We start from the raw sequence: 25,687 nt of genomic DNA on the forward strand, positions 1-25,687 counted from the left end.
AAGCGATGCATCTCCTGGAAAAATGTTGTCGTTTTTTGGAGTTGTTCTAAAAACAAACAGAAGGATGGGGAGAGAGTGCTGTTATAGATTTCCCACCAGCAAGGGATCAAGATTGATTTCTGATTCAGTCCTGGGAGGAAGATGACACTTTGGCAAAGAGCAAGTAGAAGGTTTCTAAAGCCTTCCTTTCACTCTCCCCTGACCAGCCATGGGGTTAAGAAGCAAGTACAGGATGTGAATCAGCAGCTAGCTTTAGGGAAAGATCTGATGTTGTATTGTTCTAATTAAAGTCCAAAAAGGAGTTGATTTCACAGAGCTTAAAAATCACACTAAAAATATCCTTTGAGACTTTCTTGGCAGCTTGGAATTACTGCAAAGAATTTGGTATGGCACAACACATTTTTGCAAAAAAACCCAGTAAACAGAGACATATTTTATTAAATAATAACAAACTCTAATACGTTTAAGCAGCCAGCTAATGTCTTCTGTTTTCTTCCCATCAAAAGGAAGAAACAAAGAGTTTTCCATAAGGATTTGTGTTTTTCATGGACAAAAATTTATAGTAATCATTGCACTGGTTGAAAATAAGGTTCTCGGCAAATTCCACTATATTCAATATCTAGTAGTAGCTTATAACAGAAAAGAATCTGAAAAAAACAGAAAAAAATATATATATATAACTGAATCACTTTGCTGTATACCTGAAACTAACAGAATATTGTAAATCAACTGTACTTTAATTTAAAAAAAGGATAAAATGCAAACAGAGCTAGTCCAAAGAGAGTGGTGTTATGAGAGGCCGTGTGTGTGTGTGTGTGTGTGTGTGTGTGTGTGTGTGTGTACCCAAGCAAGCGTATCTTCACCTTCTTGCTCTTGCTCTGGGGATGTTGTGAGAGGGACAGAGTCAAAGGATGAGAGGAAGTGTAGGGGACAGCGTAGGCAGGGCGTGTGATCATTCTCTCTGACGCTCCCTTTGGGAGAGGGCAGCCGGGTCCTTGAATGTGGAGACAGAAGGCTGTACTAGCATGTACTGGGTACCTTAGTGCTCGAAGCCACGCTCGTGAATGGTGGCAGGAGCCTGGACCTGCTATTCAAAGACCTGTCTGCTAGTCCCCAGTTCTCTGAGTTTCAGTAGCCCCATCTGTAAGACAAGGGCACAAATACATGTGATTGATTTTAGGCATGTGAATATCAGGTAAAGTACAATGAAGGGTTATTATCATGTCTCCTTGGACAGAAATTATAACTGAGTCTCAGAGGTTGGGGTCACACTTATGAAGGGCTTGTAGGGCACTGGGCTACACAGAGGTACACCTGCTTCTGCCTTAAAATGCACGCAAAGAATGTAGGGTTTTACACAGAGTCTACGTTTAACTCTTCCTCCTTGAAAAAGAAGGGGAAAAGAGATAAAAAGACAGAGGGAACTCAGTGTGTATCATTTCTGAGAAATCATCGTGGTTCAGCCATGCATACTTGTCGTCAGGAGATGTCCCAACATCCATCACAAAAATGTCCGGTCACTGGACCTTGCAGCATCTCCCAGTCTTGTGCTCAGAATATATACCAGGCGACAGTGTTTCAGTTACGGCCATGCAGCCCCCAGGTAAAAAGTTAAAGTGAAGCCGCAGGGATATAAAACTTTGTTTGAGTATAGAAAGCACCTCACCTTGCTTGGGGCGGTGAAGGAACCAGATTGACCCAGAAGACTTCCTGAAAACTGGGTAAGATATGGTCATTGCTTGAACCAGGAACTATAAGATGTGACTTTTCTGCTTGGTTTTGTGTTCAGGAATTCCTTAGGAAAAAACAAAGTCATCAACAATGAGAGCTGTTCTATCATTTAGGATGCTTACAGGGACAGAAAATCCTCCCCAAATTGATTTTAGGATTTAAAAAAAAAAAAAAAGAGCTAGGCACCGTAACTGAAAAAAATCAAAGACATGGTCAGCTTCAGGGCAACATGGCCCAAGGTTCAGATATGGTTACCAAGTCCCAATTCCCATCCATGATGGCTTCATTTTCAGCAAGCTCTCCCTTCAAAGGCACAAGTTCACACAGCACATTTACACTTCATTTCCTCACATTCAAATCCAATGAGAAAGAGCGAGAGTATATTTCCCAGGACTGGCCCAAACCGCCTTTGCCTTATGAATCTAGAACAATCAGAACAATTGCAGTCTCTTACCTTGCTCCACTCATGAACTTTAGGACTCACTCTGATATCACAGAGGCTCAATTTTTTTTTGTGTTATAATATTGAAATTTCTTCTATAAACAAAATATGGTTCAGAACTGGAAAACAAGTCATTATGAAGAAGCTTACAAAATAGATGTAAATATTTCATTTATTTGCCTAGAAACATACATCTCAAGCTCGTTTTTTTTCTGTTTGTCTTAACATCTGATCCTCAAAAATCTTCCCATTAAATCAGCATTAAAAGTCAACAAAATTATTAAACCTTCATCTGTTTACTGAAACAAATTTCAGAATTTAATCTTCCATTTCAAACTAAATCTCTAGTGGTCTACATACTGCAAACATTAATTAAAAGCACACTCTGGAAAGAAGAGATAAATTGGCTGGGGTACACACATTTGAGAGTCAAAATGTAGGAAACATTTCCAAAGCAAGTAATTACTTATAATGCCTATTTCTTTTAATATCTACGTTATTGGTAACTGATGGATTATTTTATGCATTACCCCATGCCACATAATATTCTTGACGTAGACAATTGTTGCTTTTTAAGATTTTATATTTTAAAATCATATATTTTATAAGTATAAAATTATATATATAATTATATAGTATAATTATAATATAATTTATATATAAATTATATGTATATGTATAAAATTAATTATATTATATGTATAAAATCATATATGTATATTTTATATGTATAATTACCTTGAATGGACATATATTTTATATGTCCATCTGAGGTAATTACTTTCTAACTGAATTATATATTGATACTATGACCCAATTTAAATAATAAATTAGAAAATAGAGGGAGTGAATGTTTCAGATTCTAGAAAATTCTAGCCTCAACCCTTTTTTCACCCTCCAAACTCTTCAGTTTCCAGTCTACGTAAGGAAATCACAAATCTCTTTTTCTACTTCAACTTTATTTCATTTCATTCCCAACTGAATTCTAGGCTCTTCCACCGAGATATCTGATTTGAACCTCCAAGTACAGGTACAAAATTAAACTCAAGGCTTCCCTGGTGGCGCAGTGGTTGAGAGTCTGCCTGCCGATGCAGGGGACACAGGTTCGTGCCCCGGTCCGGGAAGATCCCACATGCCGCGGAGGGCTGGGCCCGTGAGCCATGGCCGCTGAGCCTGCGCGTCCAGAGCCTGTGCTCCGCAACGGGAGAGGCCACAGGAGTGAGAGGCCCGCGCACCGCAAAAAAAAAAAAAAAATTAACTCATGTTTTACTCAAGGTGCTCACTCTCTCTCCTGACGTGGTGACCTCTACTATTGGCACCTCATTCTTCCAGACAACTGGGCTCCATTCACCTTTGACTCTTCCTTCCCTTCCTGACCTTCAGATAGTTGCCAAGTACAAAGAAAAATGTTTCTGACAATATCTTTCAAATGTTTACTCTGATCTTTCTTAAAGAGATGAAATGTGGAATGCAACATGTTATTTTCATTCTATGAGATTTACAAATATCTGGGACGAGCATATAAGTCAGAGAATATGTAGTTATCTTGATATATTGGATATGTCACTCTAAACTATAGTTTTATAGAAATATAACTCTAAATTGAGTAATATACCTATCTAAATCCATTATTATTTAAAAATTAAAGCAATCCAGGTCAGTCATGTGCTTATCAGAAATATTTTAAAACTTTATTTCAAAGTCTTACTTGTACCTCTGGGCACATCTTACAATAGTAACATCTGTTGATTTTATATCTTTATGGGGATCTAGTTAACAAGTTCTTATTAAATATCATCCTTATTGCCAAAGAGGACGTGAATTTGTTGCATGGTTTTCTCAAAATTCATGTTAATATTAATGAGAAAATACTTTAAAAACTGCCTTTGAGATTTGATGATTTGAGCAACCTGCATGTCCATTGACAGATGAATGGATAAAGAAGATGTGTATATATACACAATGGAATATTACTCAGCCGTAAGAAAGAATGAAATAATACCATTTGCAGCAACATGGATGGATTTAGAGATTATCATACAAAGTGAAGTAAATCAGAAAGAGAAAGGCAAACATCATATGGTATCACTTATATGTGGAATCTAAGAAAATGATACAAATGAACTTATTTACAAAATAGTAATAGATTCACAGAATACATAGGAAACAAAGTTATGGTTACAAAAGGGGAAAGGGGCAGGAAGGGGTAAGTTGGGAAATGGGGATTAACAAATACATGCTACTATATGTAAAATAAATAAACAAGAATCTACTGTAGAGCACAGGGAACTATATTCAATATCGTGTAATAACATATAATGGAAAAGAATCTGAAAAAGATTATATACATATATATGTGTATATATATGTATAACTGAATCACCTTGCTGTACACCTGAAGCATTGTAAATCAACTATACTCAATTATAAAAATAAAAAAGAAAGATAAAAAAATCCAAAATTCTTCTATTCATACGTTAATGTCTTACAAAGGTTCTGGGAGAAAGCTTCTTCAAGTATTAAGTGCAATCATAATTCTTTTGTAATTTAACTTGATTAGATTCTAATTTTGCATGAGAGCAAAATTAATGTTTTTCTTTGGATCTAAAGAAATACCTAAGGCCTATGAAGTAGGTGGGAGACAAAGAGGAGCCCTTGGCTGGACTGAGCTCCCTGGCAGCTGCCGCCTCCTGGTTTGTTCCAGAGAATACGAGGTTTTCTAGCAGCTACCACCTACCAGGAGCTGGGCTTAGACATGGTCAAAATCAGGTAAGTGAGGGCGTTGCATCTACCTTCACACAGGTCAGATGTGTCCCCTCATTGTTTCATCAGTTTCTATCCCCCCATAATGGTAGGAAGTTTCTTCTCTCTCGATCAGAGGAGTAATTGTTGCAAGCGTACATAAGGCAGGAGAAGAAGTGGGGCTATGCAGATGAAATTGAAAATTAAAGGATTACTAGAGCTTGCAGCTTCTTAGAGGAAATGATGCTTGATTATAGGAGGTAATTAAAGGATCATTTTCTGAGTTCTGTGTCTTATAAGTGATTCATTTTATATATTTATATATTATTTAATATTTATATTTATAGTTTGTTTAAACATATTTTAATCTCCAAAAGCTTTTTAAGTTTTGTAATTAGGCTTTTAATAGCAGCATTTCTGCAATATTCCACACTTCCTTTCTTACCTACATTTAGTTATAAACTGAAGTCTTGTAGATATCTCATAAGATTCTGAACATATATTTAGGAATATTTTAAAAATTAGTTTCATATTATGCTTTGGTAAGGTTTGCTAATAGCACAATAGGTCGAGAGATGGCCAATCTGGGTCAGTGAACTGTCTGTTTTACTGATGCCACTTCAGAATGGGAATGACAGGCAACTTCAATATGCTACCACTGCACCTTGTACATTTATCAGTGAGTCCCTGAAGGGTTAAGTCTTCATTCTCCCCCAATCCCACCCACTTCCTACAATTACTTGGCCCTTAGGAGGCATCCAGGGCTGAATAAGTGACATAACCAGGATAGCATCTACATAATCATAATTTAAGTGGCAAGGTATTGCCACTTAAATACAATATATTAATAAATTCATTCCTTAACTGATGTTTTTAACAAATTCGTTCCTTAACTGATGTTTTTAACACCATGTTCAAAGCTACTCATCTAATTTTAATAACTACTGGAAAATGCAATATTAAGTAAACGCTATGAAAAAATGGAAACCCATCTTAATAGTTGGTGTTGTTATAAACTCTAACACCCTTCCACAAAATAAAATTATTCTCAATAAAAGAAAATTCAAAATGCTTTTATCCTGCTTCTTTTATTACACACTTAGAGAACCATCCTTAGTGTGAAATCAATGGTTAGATGTATAAATAGAGTATATTTATAAATGTGTATAAATATATAGTTTATAGATATATAAATATATTTATATTTATTTATAAATAAATATAATTATAAATATATTATATTTCTATATTATTGTGTATTTTAAACTTTATATAAAAATAAACTTATATTCATTAATAATATATAATATATTTTAAGTAATATACAGTATATTATTAAACTATATCTTTTACATTGTAATTACATGTTATATATATTATTATATATAAATTTCAAAATACATTATTTTACCATAAAGAACTTAATAATACATATAATAAATATTAAGTGTAATAAATATATAACATTTAAAATATATAATTTCTATTAAGGATATTTAAACAAGTACAGAACAAAAGTAATAGCACGAGGTTAATAAGTGCTAAGAATTTATAGTCCAACTACACTGTATACATCTGTTACCTCCACGGTCACCGGAAGGAACAATTTGACATCACAGGAAATTCTCCTATACACTTATACATCACTAAACCAAAAGTTTCAAAATTTCAAAACACAATATCTTGATTTTGTATTTCAAATGAAACACCCACTGAATACAGAGGGGAAAGTTGTGCCTGCTTGGCCATCTGTGATGTTTTGTTCTGTAAAGCGTATCATATACAAGTGAGAGAAATGCTCCTCTGTTCATGGAATTTGCTCTGCTCTGTTCATGGAATTATTTGCTCTGTTGTTCATGGAATTTGCCAATGCAGGATGTGAGTACAGTAACAGTGTTGTCTCTTCCCAACGAGGTCTGATGCAATCATTCATTTGCCAGACAGCTATGGAGAAAAACTAATTCAAACAGCATGGAGAGTGAGGGAGTGAAAATAATTGACTATATAACTTCTGTTGGGACATATTTTGAATTTTCAATTTTTGTCATGAAATCAAATGTCTTAATTTCATTACCATTTACATATATCATTCAAAGCATATTTTTAAAAATTACATCTATACATAGTTAATTCATCGCATCTGAAAATTCAGATAACGAGGGATAAAGTGAATTTCGTTTATCTTCAATTACCGTCAATATTCCTTGATTACCAGTGACACAGTTTTCAAGCTGGATGTTCTGCATCCTCGCATTTTGACAAATGGATGAGGTGGTAAGGAGAATGGAAGGGAATCAGAGATTCTGGGAGTTCCTCCCATTGGTACAAGCAAGACCCTGCTAAGACACACCTAAATAGGAAAAGGGAGAAGAACAAAGTGTGCCTCCAATAATTCCAGCATCAGGATCTACATGAATCCAAGAATAATCAGTAAAATTGATGTGGTCAAGCAGAACTATCAATTGTGAACATCTAAAAATGCAAAGAATGATTTATTTTGCGTTCATGTTTTGACGTATCCCTCAGAGAAGAGATGGATCAAGCCCCCTATTTGTTATAAAAACAAAAAAACTTTTTGATTACGTTATTTACTTTTAGTCTGTTTGTGATAGTTTTACATAAATAGAGCTCTGCTTTCACATATTTTGAAAAGTGGGGGAAAAATGCAATATCACCAAATAAGACATTCCCCCTGAAACAGTCATCTGCATAACAGCAAAGACTTTTGCTGCTAAAATTTGTACAAAATCCATCTGTAAACCATTGCCGATGGTTCACCTGAAGACAAAGAACCACAGGACCGGTCTTAGGTCTGAACAGCACAGGAGCCTTTAAACAAGTTGCTTGTGTTGTCACATTTCACTATAAAATTTGATTCCTTACGTGAGACCCACGCAATTACTCTCTTCACCAATTAAAATATGTTTTTCTCTTCACTTTTGTAGTTATGTAGTTGTTATATGAGTACTAGTCAGGTTCTAGGTAATTTCTAAACACAAAAATCTGTTTACTGAATTGAATATAGTATGAATTAAAATATGTTTTTCTCTTCACTTTTGTAGTTATGTAGTTGTTATATGAGTACTAGTCAGGTTCTAGGTAATTTCTAAACACAAAAATCTGTTTACTGAATTGAATATAGTATGAATTTACACGAAGTCAAATAACACACTTGACTGAACTGTTATCTGTTCCACATGTTCAGAGGCACTGAGAGGTAGTCCAAATGTCTCTATTAAGAATACTCTCAGGGACTTCCCTGGTGGCGCAGTGGTTAAGAATCTGCCTGCCAATGCAGGGGACACAGGTTCGAGCCCTGGTCCAGGAAGATCCCACATGCTGCGGAGCAACTAAGCCCGTGCACCACAGCTACTGAGCCCACATGCCACAACTACTGAAGTCCGTGTACCTAGAGCTCGTGCTCCGCAACAAGAGAAGCCACTGCAACGAGAAGCCCGTGCACCGTAATGAAGAGCATGGATACATGTCATTATGTGGTGTTCAAACCCATAGAATGTACACCAAGAGTGGACCCGAAGGTAAACTATTATCTCTGGGTGATTATGATGTGTCAATGTAGGTTCATCAGCTGTAACACTCTGGTGAGGGAGGTTGGTCATGGGGAGGCTACATGTATGGAAGCAGGGCATATATGGGAAACCTCTGGACTTTTCCTCTCCATTTTACTGTGAATCTATAATCGTTCTAAAAAATTGTTTTTAAAATGTTTATTTCTGGAGCACAGAAGAGAAGAGAAAAAAACACAGGGAGGAAATTAACATTTATTGAAGACCTATTTTGCTCTGCGAACTAGTACTAGGAGTTCTAGGCCCATGAGGTGACCAGAGGTGAAGGGCAGGTGAGAACAATAGCTTAGGCTCATCTTCAAAAAATTTGAGAGATTTCATGGGAAAAAAGGGGGAGATGGCAGAGCTGTCAAGACATTATTTTTGTGGGAGACTAGAACATATTGATATGGCAAGGGAGAGGACAAATGGAGAGAAAACAAAGAAATAAGAACAGAAAACATTTAGTCATTAGATGAAGCCTCAGAAGTGATACTGAGAGCTAACATTGGTGGAGGCTTTATTATTACTAGTCCCAGTTTAGCATGAGGACCCTGAGGTTCTAAGAATTTAAGTGACTCTGAACAGCAAATGAACAATATCATTTGGTCTACAGTCTTGTTTACTGGATGTTTTGAGAACACTCTAGGTATTCATCCTTAAACACATTTCTTAGTCACTCATTAAAAAAAAAACAAAAAAAAAGCCTATCTCCCATTGCTTGGGTCCTAGGAGAACATAGAGGTGACAAGCGTCTTACCCATTTAGACCTCTGAGCACCCCTAAGCCAGAGACATGTGAGCACAATGCCTGGGAAGCCTCTGAAACCTGAATGCCTGGGAATGTCACCCACAGGTAGTAAGAAAGTATCCAGAATATTCCTAATTGCCAAAGCGGTCCTGCATGCAGCCCCACAGAAGCACAGGCTTGAAAGATCAATTGGTAGTTCTATTTTTAGTTTTTTTGAGGAACCTCCATACTGTTCTCCATAGTGGCTATATCAATACTGGGCATACACCCTGAGAAAACCCTAATTCAAAAAGAGTCATGTGTCACAATGTTCATTGCAGCTCTATTTACAATAGCCAGGACATGGAAGCAACCTAAGTGCCCATCATCGGATGAATGGATAAAGAAGATGTGGCACGTATATACAATGGAATATTACTCAGCCATAAAAAGAAATGAAATTGAGTTATTTGTAGTGAGGTGGATGGACCTAGAGTCTGTCATACAGAGTGAAGTAAGTCAGAAAGAGAAAAACAAATACCGTATGCTAACACATATATATATATAGAATCTAAAAAAAAAGAAAAAAATGGTTATGAAGAACCCAGGGGCAGGACAGAAATAAAGACGCAGACGTAGAGAATGGACTTGAGGACACGGGGAGGGGGAAGGGTAAGCTGGGACGAAGTGAGAGAGTGGCATGGACATATACACACTACCAAACGTAAAATAGATAGCTAGTGGGAAGCAGCCGCACAGCACAGGGAGGTCATCTCGGTGCTTTGTGACCACCTAGAGGGGTGGGATAGGGAGGGTGGGAGGGAGGGAGACGCAAGAGGGAGGGGATATGGGGATATATGTATATGTATAGCTGATACACTTTGTTATAAAGCAGCAACTAACACACCATTGTAAAGCAATTATACTCCAATAAAGATGTTAAAAAAAAAAGAAAAAAAGATCAATTGAGTTAGAAAACACCAGTGCACGCTGTGTCTCTCTGTGACTAGACGGTAATGCTTCCTCTACTACATTCTATCTTAGAAAACATTTTATATTCCTATTCCCTGAATACACAGTCACAATTGACATATTTGCTTATTGAAACTGGAGGTCACAATAAATTTCCTGCCCGGCACCCTCTTCATACCATATGAAAATTATACATATTCCTTGGAAACAGAGAATCATTTAAAACAGGGAGTTGTCATGGAAATATGTCCAAGAGTACTGCGAATGTGTGGTTAATTGAGGACGTCAGGCAAAACTGTATAAAGGAGAAGGAGAGAGAAAAATAACATGAGGACATTTTCCTCTCGGTTTCATGTTTTCTCTGCAGCACCCAAAACGACTCCCTCTAGAGAATGGAAGAGAAAAAACCTGTCGTGTTCCCCTCCCTTCCACAGCCTTCCACCTAAACCTGAATCTCGTTCACCGAACAAAGAGTCAATCTGCTAAGGTCACTGGTCTTCCCAGTCAGTTAAGCTAGACACTGTCCTGTGCTAGCCCAGAAAGAGCCCAGACTAGTGTCCTTAAAAGATGGCAAAAGTCATGGGGAGGACGCCTAGCAGGGTGCCTAGCAAGATGCATGGCGAGGGCCCACGCCCAACAACCCACAGAAAAATTCTCAAATAATGCAAATAGTGGATGAATTAACCTGGGAGAGAGATTGTTTCCGTCCTGCTTACCCTGTGGTTCACAAAGACTGTCTGACTTGTGGGGAGTTGGGCTCATGGTTAGCAGCAGGGTTTTCAATGAGAGAGTCTTTTGTTTTTTTATAGCTGTAAGATTACATTCAGTGGTACTTGCTATTGTAGTTAACTGCGTTCTTCACTCCTCATTCAATTAATATCTAATCCTCTAAGTGCAACATGGTGGAGCGATGGAAGAGGTGATTCAGCAAGTACAATGGAAATGAACTGGAGAAACAGCGGGTCAATTGCTCCACATAAAATGCATATCAAATATAAGATTTTGCAAAGGGTAAATTAATTTGCATGCTCTGAAAATTCCATTTTGCAGTGAGGCATTAGTTTTTGACCTCAGGAGAAAGTTCTCTCAGAAAATGAAATTTAAAAATACTACTCGTTGTGTCTCTCTTTTTTCTCTGTCTTTTTCTTGTCTCCTTTTCACTTTTCATTCCTCAACGAAACAAGAAAAAATAATCAGTATAGGCTTCTAGCACAGCGAGAGAAATGTGAGGCTGGCCCTTCAGGGAATTTTTATTCTCAAGTGGATGTAAATGTATTCATCAATTCAAAGAAATGCACAGTGTGTTATATACACAATACATTAATAAATAGCCATGCATTAAAAAATAATGAGGTTTCCACAAAACAACATCCATGGTGCATAGGGTCATAAAAAAGATACAAAAAGAGGAAGAAAAGATTATGTGTGAAATCTGATTAAAATACAGAACCGCCAACATATATGTAAGATGTAATAAATATTTTACTAGTTAACTATAAACAAAAGAACAAATGCGGTAAAATGTAATTAAAAATGTAAAAGTGAAGGATGTGATTTATTGCACTATAATAATATTAATATTACAAATGGTATGTAAATGGGTATCAAGCCTATACTGTAGAAAGAGTGGAAAGCAGCCGTTCATTCTTATAATGAGATTTCATCTCTTTTTTTTTGATTTACATTTGTTTAAGTATTTCAAATAGTGAATGAATAATGTTGCTCTTAAACCTTACACAGCTTAGCACATTCTCAAATTTCCATCAGCCCATGGACGATATTTGCATGTTGGCAGGCAGTTTCCAGGCAGAACCACTAATTGTGAAAATAGAAGAAAATTGACTGACAGAAACCAAGAGTATTTTTAGTGCTGTTGGCTGAATGAGTTTGGCTTTGAGTAGTAATCCTTACTAGTGAGTGTGCTGGAACCAAAAACAGCATTTTACAGAAGTTTCCTCAATTAAAACAGGTGAAAAAACCAAAAGGTAGCATTCATCAACTACTACTGGCTTAAAAACTGTTAGGGGGTCTAACCTGCCGAGATTATGGGAACTGAATTTTCCTGCCAGAAAGCCAGAGGTTTAATTCAACACCACTGAAACCCAATCACACAGAACTACAAAAGATGCTGAGACTTGAGGTACACCTTTTATTAGAGGCCATCCCTTCTACTGGTTGAGCCTCAGTCAAAGGGAAAATACATCTTATAGAATTCTCTTCTACATTCATGTAGAACATGCCGTGTAAAATCGCCCTGAGACTGGACTACAGTTTGGTGTCAATAAATGTTATTTGTTTACAAGTTTCCAGCGTTCCTCATTTGAGTAATTATTTCATATCTCTCTTGAGGTACATACCTCATGAAAGGTAATAAAACCTCTCTTATTATTATCAGATAGACGGGAGGCTGAGTTTCAGAAAGGACCTGAATTGGCCAGCTTGTTCGGCTAGGATGTAGCAGAAACGAGGTTTTAATTCCAACTTTCTGACCCCATATGCTCCGAGCTCTCACTGTACTCCACTGCCCCAAATTCCATAACATGTCCAGTGTTTTCTGCAGGTTTCCCCTTTCTTCCTTCAGATGCCGCTGTTTCCGACCTGCCCGCTGCATTAACTTTACCTAATTCCCATAATCCATTATGAGCTGGGCCATCCTGCTGCCAGCCCCCCAAGCCTTACGTTGGTGTAAGTCACTGTCCCCATCTCTGGCATCCCACACCCCCTCCGTTGGCATAACCCAGAAATGAGCTCCGCTTATATTGCTTACATTATCCCCACCTCCAGATAGGATCTAAAGCAGAACCACATCATGGGAATTTCCTCTAATTCAAATACCCCAAGTCATTTCTCCCACTATAAAAATGATCATGAAACACCCCCTTCTCAATGAAGTTTTTCTGAATAGATCAAAGAGCAATTCTTACTTCTCTGGTCTATTGGAGTATAAGTCAGGAATATTTTATCTTAACAGGTAGAAGGAAATCCAGCTACAATGGCTTACACCAATCTGGATTTCTTTTCTTATACAGTAAGATGCTCAAAAGTAAATAGTTCTTGGTTTTGCTTCTTCAGTTTAAAAATGTAAGGACCAATGGCACCACTTTTCTCTTATCTATCCTTCACGGTCATAAAAAGGCTGCTGCAGCCCAGCCATCACCTCTACACCCGAGGCAAAGAGCTGGAAGAAAGCAGAATTTCAGGGGTGATATGAGAAAAACAGAAGCTTTTCCCAGAACTGCATATCAGATTCTCCCTTCTCTTTCATTAGCTGGAACTATGTCGTGTGCCCAACGCTAACTAGAAGTTGGTTAGAAAGAAGTTGGAAATGGTGACTTGGTTAGCCATCCAAGAGTGTCTGCCACAGTCATTGAACCAAAGTAATTATGTTTCCTCACTGAACAAACATTGTACCAGATGTTTATCCTCTCACTCAGTCAATAAACAAAGCCTAACTGAGAGCTTTTCATGTGCATGGCATTATGTTTATATTATGGGAGGTACAGAAATAAACCAAACACAGATGCTACCTTCGCAGGACACAGCCCAATAAAAACGTATATAGACTATGACATATATAGCATATATAAGGTAAGCCTTGACTACATTAAAATCTCGATAAGTATGCCTGGCACTGAAACATGGTAATAAATGAGGATGCTTTTAAAACTAGCAAACAGATAAAGCAGTCTATTGCAAATACGCACAGGTTCAAGACAGTATAAAATGCAGATAAGGGGAAAATTATAATAGGACAGAGTCAGCAGTAGAAATTTTCTTGTGAGAAACAATGGGGATGTCACGTGTTAAGCCTAAGGAAGAAGAAACATGAGTTAGAACAGAGATTTCTGAAACATTGTTAGTCAGATAGCCGTATCAGTAAAAAAATCTGAGCATTTGAGCGCTATGTGTATGGACAAGCTGTTTATAAGTTATATACATTCACCATTTTACTAATACAGTATATACACAATAAAACACACAAAAATTGAAAATTTAGAGAGATGAGATTCTAAGGTATGTCTCTACAAGATACTTATCAATTACAGAGTTACCTGGAAGATGCCATCTTAAATAAATGACAGAAGTTAACATGACCACTAGTAATTGGTAGGGGTATATCAATGTCACCTGCCTCCTAATGGACGATATCACTTAGATGGTATTCCTGCTAAAAATGCATACCCTGATTTTAAGCACGAGGAAACATCACACAAACTCAAATTAAGGAACTTATGCAAAATACTGGGCCAATGCAATTAAAAATAAGTCAAGTCCATGATAAATAAAGGCAGAGCCTCAGTCTTTCCCAGATTGGAGACAAATAAGAAGAAATGGATGTGGATCTTGTACTGGATCCTTGAACACAAAAAGGACAATTTGAAACATTTGAACATGGTCTTTAGATAAGTTAAGGGTATTGTATCAATATTAATTTCCTGGTTTGGATAAGGGTATTAATGGTTGATTATACAATATGTTAACATTTGTTGAAGCTGGGTAACGGGTATACAAGATTTCTTAATACCATTTTGCAACTTTGTCAAAGTGAAAAACAAAAATACTAAAAAGGATAAAACCTTTAAAATATGAATATAGAAGTTCCCAGCAATGTAGTTTTGCCTTAACCCAACGGACTGACTTGCTTACATCCTGGTCCCTAGTGTTTGTAAAATTCATATCTGGATGCCTGATAAAGCCACAGAAGAAAGCCAGCCAGGATTTGAAGAAGGCAAAGGTGGCTGTGTCAGAAAGTCTCTTGAGTTAATGTAACTCTTCAGGACGGCAATTTTATACATGTTTTTTTAAAAATGCTACTTATTTGACTAAGAAATTCTACTTCTAGGTACTTAATGGGAGTTCATAATCAGCAGTGAGGACCAAGGTATACAAAGACTTCACTGGGGTATTCTCTGAGTTTAGACAATTGGAATGAATTTCAATACCTAAGAGCAGTTAAATTTATAGTAAATCCATATGGTGGACTGCATAGTAGCCCTGAGAGTTACATGTTGCATATTATTCAGGAGTATAGCAGAATACTTATAATCTTAAAAGGAACAAACAATTTAAAATTAAAATGCAGTTTTATTCCAATTGTGAGTGCAAGTTGTGTGTGTATTTAGATGTACCAAATACTGTGGCTTTCTAATGCAAAATTCAGACATGCAGTTTAGAATTTTAAAAAGTAGAAATGAGTGATCATTTATGCTTAGGGTTCTGAAGAAGTATCCTGGACCCTGAGCGGGTGTCATCCAGTCTAAAGGTGCTTGGGGTCTAATTAGACTGCTCTAGGCAAGGTAAAGGTGGGGCATCTATTAATCTCTCTGAATCTCCTTGAAATTAAGAGGATAGGAAATACAAGATAGAAGCTTATACAAGAGTAGGAAGAGGGGCTTCCCTGGTGCCGCAGTGGTTGAGAGTCCGCCCGCCGATGCAGGGGACACGGGTTCGTGCCCCGGTCCGGGAGGATCCCACATGCCGCGGAGCGGCTGGGCCCGTGAGCCATGGCCGCTGAGCCAGCGCGTCCGGAGCCTATGCTCCACAGCGGGAGAGGTCACAACAGTGAGAGACCCACGTACCCCAAAAAGCAAAACAAACAAACAAACAAAAAAAGAGTAGGAAGAGACCAGCAAGCAAATATTTTGTAGGGTTCCTTTACTTTAGTATCATTCTCATAATTTGTATTTTTGTAATCCTTTGTAAATTCTCCATGGTAATTGACAACAAAAACCTGCAAACACCAATGGTTGGTGTGCCTATCTTCGGCATCAGGAACGAAACAGTGAGCTGAGGGGACTGTGTCCTTTCCCACCACGAGGCTGAGGGAGTATGCAAAAATCCAAATGGGTGGGGCAGCTTGAAGGAGGAGACAAAGGACAGCAGAGTCCCTGGATCGTGCCACAAAGAGGAGATTTAGAGCACAGGAAGCCACCCTAACCATGAGCAGAAATCTTGGGACCCAGCAAAACAACAGGAGCTAAAGGACAATAAGAAATGTGAGATGGTCCGAGAGAAAAATGATTCTGCGCCAACACATGCTCTCCTCCCACCCCACCCCAATGAATTGTCGGCCGGTTTATATTATCACCTTTAACACACACGTACTGAGTGCCTACTGTTAGTTCCCCCATGAATTCAAAAGCATTTATTGGGCACCAACTGTGGGGAGAGGGCTTAAGGGAATTATTTTCGAATGAATCAAGGTGGCCATTAATATGATCTCCCCGTAACTTTGTTGACCTTTACCTGTCCTCTGTCTGCTGCTAGGTCACAGCAACCTTCGTGGAGACACCTGCCATCTTTGACCAGCCCCTGTTTGCTTCCCTTTCAAGTATGACACTTAAGGCATCTCTTTACCCCTGGTCTTTACTCCTTGGTCCATTTCACTGTCCCTACCAGCTCTCATTCAACCCAAGGTAGAGATCCCAGATGTGACCACCCAAATGTCACTCCAGGAATGGAAGAAGAAAGAGAGGAAAGGGGGGATGAAGAGGATAATTATGATCTCCTTTTCCACTGTAAAGTTCCAAAGCCTAAATCCTGCGGGGAAGGGAGAAGTGAAAGGAAGTTCTGTGGTAGCTCCACTGCTTTCCCCGAAACTGCGGTAACGCCATCATTCTGCCATTGCTTTACCCTTTATATTTTACTGTTAACATCAGATTAATCAAAAGAGTAAAACTTAGGGAGTGAAAGACAGTTTTAGATATTGAAGGTAGACCAAAACAATGAAAGATTACAGCTAACTTTTGAATTGAAGTAAATGAAGAGATGTAATTTAAATGTTCCCATATTTCAATATGTTATAAAACTCTTATGCCTTCCAAACTAAGTTCATAATCACTAACAAATAATTCTATTTTAATGCTCTGTGAAAGGACATAATCAAATCATTTCATAAAAATTCTCAACATTCTATTGGCGGGAGGGGAACCTATGATAGGTAAATTATAATTCAGTGGCCTATTGGAAGGTTCTGACAGGAGAATTTTAAGGGGATGTGCCTGCAACAACAGAGAAGGAAACTCACACTTCAGAGCATCAGTTATTGGCCAGACATTTTACTTCTCAATCTTATCTTACTGAGTCTTCATCAGTACCTTTAAAATAGAGACACGTTTATTATGTCATTATATACTGTAATGTAATTATAATATTCTAGCTATTATTGTTACCACTAATACAGTGGAGAGCATTTCACTTTTTTTTTTTTTTTTGGTCAATGTGTAAGGAGGAAATTAAGCCAAAATTACCCCCATAAAGTCACTTAAATCACACTTTAATGTCTAGGAGTAGACACTTATCCAACCAACCATTATTAACTTCCTCTATCTCTGCTTTTGGTCTAAGCATTCCTTTCCCGTCTCTCTCTCCACAGTTGCTTTTAGGTAAGTTAAATGTACACAGGAAGCAAGTACATCATCATTCACTGAGCCTCTAGTACGTGCCAGGAACTGCGCTAAATTCTTTGTATATGTATTATTTCTAATGCATAAAAAAATTTGAAAACTGTGACACTTTATCACTATCTTACACAAGAGGAAATAAAGCTCACTCCTAGAGGTTAAAAAATGCAGTTTCCTCTAAAACTTTGAGTGTGAAAATGTCTTCAGCCCTCAAATTAAAAAAGCCTGCAATGTGGGTACATGGACACTAGGTGACAGGAGGTCTTCAATCATAACTTCGTGATCTAAATGGCAGTTACCTTGTGTGTTTGAAAGTCTCCATCACTTGCTAACGTCCTAATCGCACAAGGATGTAACCACTCCAAGCTCTGACTGCCCTGTTTGAAAACGGAATAAAATTAGTGCTGACTTCATAAATTGAGTCTGAGGATTAAATAAAATAATGAGACACAACAAGTGTTCAACGTATAGTAACCCCCTGGAATACTTAATCTTCTCCCTTAATCCAATAGTTTACGTGGCATTCCAGACTTTTCTTTAACAACAAGGTGCACTTTTCAGCACTTTCTGTTGCTCTGATACACTACATCCTGTTTGCCAGCTCATAAAATCTGGCCTCTCCCAGCAGATAGCAGATTATATAATATAATATATAAATAGCATCATATATATATAATTATGTATATAATATATAAGTTGTATCATATTTATAAAGATAGCATTTTAGAGAAACTCCTAAAGAAATACTCAGTTGTTAATATGCATGGGATGCTTACTGGGTACCTGGCACTGTATTAATTTAGAAGTATGATTTCATTTAATCTTCATGACAAGCTTTTGGAGTTGGCTCATAATAATAATACCATTCCCAATATTATTTCCATCTTACAGCCAAGGAAATGGAGCTTAGAGGGGTTAACCAACTTGTGCTAAGACATGTAGTGAGTAAGAGATCAGCTTAGATGCAAACGAACAGGCCAACTGGATAGCCCAAACCCTCAACAATACACCAATGATTATAAAACTTGACTTTATACCACAGTGTCTTGGGGAGTGTCTCTTGAAAGCACTGGAAGCTTTCCACGTCCACTGAATTAGAATCTGAATATCTACATTTCCACAGGCAGTTGGCTTATGCAGACAGACTTGAGATCAACTGTGTTATACTTTTCTGCCTCCCGCTAATAACAACTAACTTGGGGCACAATTCTATACTTTTCTCGATAATCCTGAAATTTTCTTTTCCCTGAAAATGAGTTCTAAATGTTCAGGGAGTTTATCCTCAACCTCCTCAAAGCACCTCTTGCTGCTCATCTGACAGAAATGTGCCTGCTCTCTCCCTCACTGTTATAAGAAGAATAACTACCAGCAAGCAAGATAAAAAAACAGTTTCTCTTCTGTGGTTTCCTTTTCCTGGTTCTACTGCATCTTTTTCTGCTACTCTGTCCTTGCACCACTTGAAAGAAGTAAAAAGAAAAAAAAAAAAAGACAGCGTAGCATAATCCTAATGGAGACCCTAAAGCGACCAGGGGCTGAGCATTTAGAAGACAGTAAAATAATTCTACGCTTTTACATTAAAGAAATATTAAGTTGTCTTTTACCATTCACATCTCTAGCTGGATGTAGCTTATTTCAATTCATTTAAAGATAATAATGATTAATATTAGCCTGTGGGCTAAACCATTTTGCTTTACCAGCTCTCAGTAGACTGTTCCCTTTCTGCCTTAGTAAAGGAGTTATTAGACAATATTTTTCTTCTCAGCAAATCCAAAGATCGAGGGTCTAACCCTGCCTCAGCACGTACTGTCACATGTTCTTTGGTCAATGCACTTATTTTCTCCGGACTTTCAAATTTCTCCCCTGTGAAATTTCAGGATCGTACTAGATGACTTCTAAAGTCATACCTAATTCCAGAATAATATGATTTTATCACCCTAGAAAAATATGAACAATGTCCTTAATATAATTATTTTTCCCTTCATGTGCTTGCACTGGTACAGAAGAAGAAAGAGGTGCTGGTGTGTCAGAAGTTCTTGGTGGAAAACACTTGGGTTTTTAGATTCTCATGACCTCATTTAGCAAGTGCTGGAAAGAACAAGGTATTCTAGGCTACATCATAAGAAGTATAGTTTTCAGGTTAAAGGAGGTGAAAGAAACATCGTACTTTTTGTTATTCAGATGACATTTGGATACATATGTTTAGTTCTATCCAGTGTCTACCTTAGGAAGACATTGACAATCTAGAGTACATCCAAAGAGAGGCAGAAAAGAGAAGTCTCACAACCATTACATGTGAGGAACAGCTGAAGAAGCTAAGAATGTTTGATTTCAAAACTCAGCATGCCACACATATGAATGATCTCCATGTGAAATTTAATTTATTCGATGAAGTTCCAGAAAGCAGAAACAAATGTTGAAATTCATAGGGAAGCAGTTTTGTGTTTGATCAGAAAGAATGTTCCAACAATAAGAATTATCTAAAAATAAAATGGATTTCCTTGAAAAGTAAATAATTCCATATCATTGACCATATATAAGCAGAGGCTGTATGGCCAAGTAGCAGGGATTTCATCACTTGGGTGTCTCCATTTGGACCAAGCTCGACAAAAGATGCTATGGTCCCTGACAAATCAAGATTCTCTGAAACTAAAAGTGTGTCACTTCCCAGCCACGTTGCTGTCAAAAAGATACTTAAGTCAATTGTTTTGCTGAATTGAAGAGAGCAGACGATAGGTAGAAAAATATCTTTTCCTGTTTTGTTCTGAAGAGTTTCTAATTAATATTCACCCAATCTGAAAAAGTGAAGCAGGCCCATAAGTTTACATCCAGTTCTAAATTTCTCAAAACTGTGTCCATGAGAGGAGGATCGTGGTGCCTTTCTCCCATCAATCACCTGCTCCTTTCCCATGATTACACCCAAGGTGGTCTGGACTCTAATAGTTTTTAAACTTTTCATCAAGATTAAATCTACAGAAAGTGGTCTTACGTTTTCATAATAAAATTAAGATCCATTAAAAGCAAGAATTACTGTGCTAAAAAACTACCCCATACACCAGATTCTTTGATATTATATTTCAAGGATAATCCATGAAACTGTGGAAAAATAAGGGTCAATTTGAAAATTTACATTAAATTAGGCAGGAGGTTAGAACAAGTGGGCATGTACTAAAAGGATAGATGATCTCTAATCATTCACACTGGCTTTGAAGGCATAGAATGGGATGTGGCCTGCAGTTAGTCAAAGAATCCCAGGTCATATCAGAATCTCTTTCCCATAGTTTTAAACCATTTTGCTTGCTCTCAAGATGTTATCGGCACTTCTGCTTCTACATCAAACCAAGGGCCACCCCAATGATAACACCCCCCTAGGCAGCTAATGTAACCAACCTTGTTCGTGAATCATGGTTTCTAAATAACAAACACAAAAACTGACCTGCTTTCAGAACATCAGTTAAGGATATAAATGCTCTCTGCAACACTTAATAAGTCTAAGAGAGAAAAATGCTTCTCCCTTGTAGAGTAGAAAGAATTAAAATGATAAATGAAAGCACACATTAGACTTTCCTGGTTTTGAACACCTCTGGATGATTAGTTGGTAGAGAAGAAAGGAAAACTCCCCAGGGTTCTATTTTTACTGACAATTGAGGCCAGAAGTTCAGTGCAGGCAGAAACACAAAATAAAGGGGAGAAAATTAAATTCTATTTTTTAAATGTGTATTGCCACTGAATCTCAGAAAAAGGTTTCTAGAGGAAAGTCATTTGCATTAATTCCAGTAATTCAAACAGGATATGTTTTGCATGTCTGTGTTCCCGCAACCCTGTGAATATGAAATTTGTCCCAACATCTCCAACTTCTCTCTTTCCAGTATCTTCGACCATGATTGCCCTTCCTCTCCTCGAAAGCCTGCCTGCAGTTCAGGCCCTGGTGAGCAAGTTACACGGAGGACATAAAAACACTTACGGTGTTGGCAATGTTCATTGCAGCACTATTTACAGTAGCCAGGACACGGAAGCAACCTAAGTGCCCATTGACAGATGAATGGATAAAGAAGATGTGGCACATATACACAATGGAATATTACTCAGCCGTAAAAAGAAACGAAATTGAGTTACCTGTAGTGAGGTGGATGGACCTAGAGTCTGTCATACAGAGTGAACAGAGTGAATTAAGTCAGAAAAAGAAAAACAAATACTGTATGCTAACACATATATATGGAATCTAAAAAAAAAAGGTTCTGAAGAACCTAGGGGCAGGACAGGAATAAAGACGCAGATGTAGAGAATGGACTTAGGACACGGGGAGGGGGAAGGGTAAGCTGTGACAAAGTGAGAGAGTGGCATGGACACATATACACTACCAGATGTAAAATAGATAGCTAGTGGGAAGCAGCCGCATAGCACAGGGAGATCAGCTCGGTGCTTTGTGACCACCTAGAGGGGTGGGATAGGGAGGATGGGAGGGAGGGAGACGCAAGAGGGAGGGGACATGGGGATATATATATATGTACAGCTCATTCACTTTGGTATATGGCACCACCAAAACACCATTGTGAAGCAATTATACTCCAATAAAGGTGTTAAAAAAAAAAAAAGATGAGTAGTTACAAGGCTAAAAAAAAAAAAAACACTTATGGTGTTGGGGGTTTACCCATCAGGGATACTTGCATTGTAACAGGGTCATGACCTTAGTCTTGCAGCTCTTTTACAGAATTTTGGAGTCAGAAATTTTGGACTCCGTCTGAGGGAAGTGGATAGTCATTGTGGGGCAGGGTCTTCTAAAAGTCCTAAAATCAAAACCATATGCAGAAATATATCATGAATGCGTACTTTCAAAATAGCCGTTCTACTGATGGCGTTTTGTTGTGTGTGCTGGAAAACAGGCATTATTAAAACTGCTTCACTAACTCCTAGCATCATTGGGTCCCTTCTTGAAATATTGTAAGGGAGCTCCTCCAGCATATTGGAGAGTGTGAGATGCCAGGGCCTTTGGAGACAAAGGCTCACAAGTGTCTGATTAACATATCCATTCATTCGTTCATTCATAAAATGCTGATTGAGTTACTGCTAGATGTCAGGCCCTGTGCTGGGAATGAACAAGGCATGATACACACAACTATATATAAAATAAGTAAAAAACAAGGTCCTACTGTAGAGCACAGGGAACTGTAGTCAATATCCTGCAATAAACCATAATGGAAAAGAATATATATTTATTTACATATATATATATGTATATATATACATATATATGAATCACTTTGCTGTACACCAGAAACTAACACAGCTTTGTAAATCAACTATATTTCAATTTTAAAAAAAACAAGGCATGGTCCCTTCCTTCAAGGAGCTAACAGTCTAAACTCCAGCCAAAGAACTTTCCCCTCTATTCATATTGTGATGGCAAACTTAAAAGTACAATGCACGTAGGAGTTTGAAGTGAACTTTACTGTTTTTTTTCCCCAAGTCTGTATTCCAGAACTTGCAGGGTTTGCTGCTTCTGTTATATAATATCATACAATGTAAATACCAATATAGCATATGGACAACCATTTTGGAACTAATGTTTATGTTTAAAACTAAGCTTCAGCCTTGATCTTTGAGGGTCTTCCTGCAAATGGAAAAGAAACCCCACATTCTCTGGGATAAGTAAACTTAGTGATCTCAAGTTATGGATGATAAATCTGCTGCTGTCTGTTCAAAATACTCATACAAAACCACACCAAAAAATCTTAATCAAATCCTTTCTTTTGAAGTCTAGAAGTCAGTCTGTTATTGATTATCCCTTCCCAATATGTATAAGGCTAATAAAAAATCATAAATATGCCATTTACAACGACATGGATGGCCCTTGAGGGTATTGTGCTCAGTGAAATAAGTCAGACAGAGAAAGACAAATACCATATGATCTCACTTATATGTGGAATCTAAAAAAAAACAGATTCATAGATACAGAGAACATCTTGGTGGTTGCCAGAGGTGAGGGGTGGGAGGTGGGCAAACGAGTGAGGGGGGTCCAAAGCTGTAAGCTTCCAATTATAAAGTAAATAAGTCCTGAGGACATGAGGTACAGCATGATGACTATACTTAATGATGCTGTATTGCATATATGACAAGTGCTAAGAGAATAGATCTCAGAAGTTCATATCACAAGAAAATAAATTTTTTGTAACTATGCATAGTGACAAATGTTAACCAGATTTACTGTGGTGATCATTTCACAATATATACAAATATCCAATCATTATATTGTACACCTGAAATTGATATGATATTTCAATTACATCTAAATTTTAAAAATCATAAATACAAGTATAAATATATACTGCTCTACTTCTCTCTTTTTTTTTTTTGCAAACTTCAAGCAAACGTTACAGTGACTTGGCAAAGATTTACTGGGCAGAGGTGGGATTGTAGAGTCCCAGGGCCACAGATCTGGTTGTAAACATTAGATACACAGTAAATATCTAAATATATGAATTATCAAGTTAGAGTGCTAGATCAAATGTTTTTATTTCATTCCTTGGTTTTGTATCTCAATAAAGGTACAGCGGTCTTTAACCTTGGGAAAGCTACTGCTGTCCACTACCACTTCTTAACAATTTTTCTTAACTCAACTCAGTTTAATTCAACAGGATTTGAGTGCCCTGGAAGTTTCAACTTAGGCATCTGTGCTAGAAAAGGACCCAGAAAAAAATATTAAGTAATTTGTCATTTGTTGTCATAGAAAAAAACTAATCAACATATTGTGTTTTTTGAATGACCTACTAACCAGTTTACATGTACTTAGAAATCAGTTTTATTATTTACATAATAAAGAAAGGTTCACAGTTTGATATTTCAAAAGCAATATAAGTGTGGAAATAGGATTCCTGTTTAACTCTATGTGGTTTATCTGCAGACCAATTTTACCAGACCTTTACTTAAAACCACTCACATTCTGTAATTGAGAAGTGTCTATACCTTGGGTGGTCACCTAAATGTTGATTCTTCTTACATTATGCTTCACTCTTCCTTTGATTTTTTTTCCGCCAGTTTCAGAATTCTCAAGTTCAGCTCCCAAGCGGCACCACGGGAAGTTACTTTACTATGATTATAAAGAGAAAGGATAAAGTGTGCACTATTTTCATTCCCATCACAATCATTGTCACATGAATAGATTCCTGATCTGACATTTTCTATTCTTATGGCAATCTTTGTCACAAGAATAAGTTTTTTCTTTAAAAAAATGTTTCATCCGTGCTGTGAAAGCCAGCGGCCAAGTCTACAGCTCTGACCTTTCTAATGTCCTTCATTTGATTAGGCAGCCGTTTCTCGTCTTTCCTTTTAGCACCACTGGTAACTTAGGAAAAAGGGGCAGAATAGCTAGTCAATCAAAAGGAGACCATATAAAAGGTGAAGGCAGAATAGTTTACTGCCTTTCACAGACAACACTAGCCATTGAGATTCTCATGTCTTGTTCTTGTGACAAAAAAAAATGGCAAAGGAACAGAAAATGGCACAACATGAATCCATTCTCATAACAACAGTCGTAACAAGAGTGAGAACTGGTACAAACAACCCGTTCCTCTTCTAATCTTAAAGTTGGAAACTTGTTGCTCTATATGACTGTAGTTAGAGTTATCTTCTGTCAAGACAATTTCCTTTTTGAATAATGAATTAATTTAAATGAATTCCACTTTGGGAAAATACCAACCACAGATGAATCATAATCATTTTATTTCCAGTCATCTACCTATAATTTCATACACTTGTCTCAAGAGAAATCATTCCCATGTAATGGACTAAATTCAGCAAACAAAAAAATGTTTCAGAATTTGTTCTCAAAAGTAGATGAAAGTAAAACATTTGACAATAAAAAATATCACTGAGGTTGAATCAATCTGGAAAGAATTACTGACTAGTCGGTCTGATTTTCTGGCATCCTATATAAATTGTGAGTTGGAATCTCTTCGATTAACTTAACTGGTGTGGACAGCCAGTGCTGGTCATCACTCCAGATAGCCAACTCAGGTCCTTGAGCAGACCAGGAGAACTAGATGGTCCACATTGACTTTCTGATCAGATTTATTGTCAATTCTTACCTTTATTTTTAATATGTAGAT

The sequence above is a fragment of the Delphinapterus leucas genome, chromosome 17 (genome assembly GCF_059928025.1).
Source record: "Delphinapterus leucas isolate spDelLeu-1000000601 "Yukka" chromosome 17, BTC_Dleu_Yukka2, whole genome shotgun sequence".
In the NCBI taxonomy this organism is placed as follows: domain Eukaryota; kingdom Metazoa; phylum Chordata; class Mammalia; order Artiodactyla; family Monodontidae; genus Delphinapterus; species Delphinapterus leucas.